Genomic DNA, 2,500 nt, shown 5'->3' on the forward strand with positions numbered 1-2,500 from the left:
TTGCTACTCTCGAGATTGTCATCCTCGACTTGCTCGTGCATTGGGCTCGCACCGTGCACACACAAGCAATGCCTAGACAATCCTAATCATAGCTCAACCGCCCACACAAAGAGAATTGGCTAGCTTCTTCCAAAGCCAACCCACCCCCAACGTGTTCGAGTGGCCGACAATTCGCTAGCTTCTTCATGAACTCCGCCGAAAGCCATCCTCGACGTACTCGTGCATTGAGAAGGTTTGGTGGCCGTACTCCCAACACAAAAGCATTACCGAAGACAACCCCAAGCTAAAGTTCACCCGAAGCCCACCCATCGTCACCACGTGTGTTCGTGTGCCCAACAATTGGCTAGCTTCTTCATCAACCCCGCCGAAAGCCATCCCCCGACATACCCGTGCATTGAGAAGGTTTGGTGGCCGTACTCCCAACACAAAAGCATAACCGAGGACAACCCCAAGCTAAAGTAAACTCGAAGCCAACCCATCGTCGCCCACACTAGTCGGTGAAAATGGTGTGCTTCCCGGGGTTGGAATAGACATTCTCTCGCGAGCAAAAGATTGTCTATGCCAACCCCGGGAAGCACGCCATTTCACCCACTCCCGCCCCGTGTGGTGTGGCGGTGATTGGATAGTTACGGATTGAGCAATTGCCATGGATGATCAAAATGTGTCATTTGGAAGGATTTTTGTCAAAAAGTTTTTAAAATCTCGTGGGTTTGCGACTCATAGGAGCATCACTTTCAACGTCCCCGGTATTGGGTTGAGTTTCTAAAAACAACCGTGCACACCGAGGTTAAACTTTACCGGGTCCGCTCCGACTCGCCACTCGCCCACTACTCCGAAAGAAACGAAACATTTGTTTTTCATTTTGATGAAAATTTCTGATTTGAAATCGTTTTGGTTTGAAATTGTTTTGAAAAGGTTCTTTAAATCTTGTGGGTTTGCAACTCGTAGGAGCATCACTTTCAACGTCCCCGGTATTGGATTGAGTTTCTAAAAACAACCGTGCACACCGAGGTTAAACTTTACCGGGTCCGCTCCGACTCGCCGCTCGCCCACTACTCCGAAGGCAACGAAACATTTGTTTTTAATTTTGATGAAATTCTTTTGAAAAAATTGGCTTGGCAACCCCAATCCGCGACTATCCACCCACCGCCACCCCACACGGGTGGTTGTTAGTTGCGAAATGAGGTTGTTGTCGACATGCCGGTGCATTTGAGAAGGAGTTCCTAGCAACTCCGTGCTCTCCCATGCAAAAAAAAGCCTAGACAACCCCATTTCGCAACTTTCCACGCCTTTTTTTTTTTTTTCCCACCTCACCCATGGCGGCGGCGTGGTGGCGGCCGGAACCGGCCGCCACCGCCATGGGTGGCAGCCCCCCACCCCGACACCAAACCCATAATACCGAGGCAACATATCGAGGCAACATGACATGGGTGTGGCGTGGGGGAAGGGGGCTGCAGCTAGGAAGGCATGGGCTGCCATGCATATGCAGGCAACACACACCCCCCTATATAGCATTTTATGCATTTTGCCCTTTGACAGGAGGAGACATCAACTATGCGCGAGGAGTCATAATGGGCTCTAAATAATTCAATACAAGGTATTTTGACGTGATTTTTTGCAGAGACACTAACAAAAATGCAATCTATGATGGGAAAAAGTTTCATAAATTTTTGAGGTCGGGAAGTATTTTTTATTATTTTTAGAAGTCGTAAAATTGAAAAAATCATTAAAAAAAATCGGGGAGGAATTTTTTAGTTTTGTAAGTTGGAGAAGGTCCTAAAAATCATAGACTACTTATGGGGAGCTTATTGTGCGAGGAAATTTCAATAAAAAAGGGGTTTGACAAGGTTTGAAAAATTCTGTCGACATTTGTGGGCATGCTGTGGGCATATGTGGGCATGCTGTGGGCAGCAATGCCAAGGGCTGGGCAGCAATGGCATGTCAAGCTGCCAATAGCCTCACTCTCGAAATGCCTTGACTGGGGAGCAATGCCAAGGCCATGCCAAGGCAAGGCATGCCAAGGCACGAAATGCCAAGGCAAGGCATGCCAAGCCAAGGCATGCCAAGGCACGAAATGCCAAGCCAAGGCATGCCAAGGCACGACATGCCAAGGCAAGACATGCCAAGGCAAGGCATGCCAAGCTTCCAATAGCCTCACTTTCTTGAAATGCCTTGAATGGGGCAATGCCAAGGCCAAGGCAAGGCAAGGCAAGGCAAGGCAAGGCATGTCAAGGCCAAGGCACGACATGCCAACGCAAGGCAAGGCAAGGCATGCCAACGCAAGGCAAGGCAAGGCAAGGCATGCCAAGGCCATGCCATGCCAAGCTTCCAATAGCCTCACTTTCTCGAAATGCCTTGAATGGGGCAATGCCAAGGCCAAGGCAAGGCAAGGCAAGGCATGTCAAGGCCAAGGCATGCCAAGCCCAAGGCATGCCAAGGCCAAGGCACGACATGCCAACGCAAGGCAAGGCAAGGCATGCCAACGCAAGGCAAGGCAAGT

At 49.7% G+C, this 2,500-nt stretch overlaps 1 pseudogene across 1 annotated transcript in view; it reads right to left on the reverse strand.

The window, feature by feature from the left end:
- Nucleotides 1-41, reverse strand: part of LOC109948782 — a 3,244-nt pseudogene extending 3,203 nt beyond the window's left edge. Inside the window, exon 1 of the transcript XR_002271258.1 lies at nucleotides 1-41. This exon is cut by the window's left edge and continues 80 nt beyond it. The product of XR_002271258.1 is annotated as an uncharacterized LOC109948782 (transcript).

The sequence above is a fragment of the Prunus persica genome, chromosome G4 (genome assembly GCF_000346465.2).
Source record: "Prunus persica cultivar Lovell chromosome G4, Prunus_persica_NCBIv2, whole genome shotgun sequence".
Taxonomy (NCBI): domain Eukaryota; kingdom Viridiplantae; phylum Streptophyta; class Magnoliopsida; order Rosales; family Rosaceae; genus Prunus; species Prunus persica.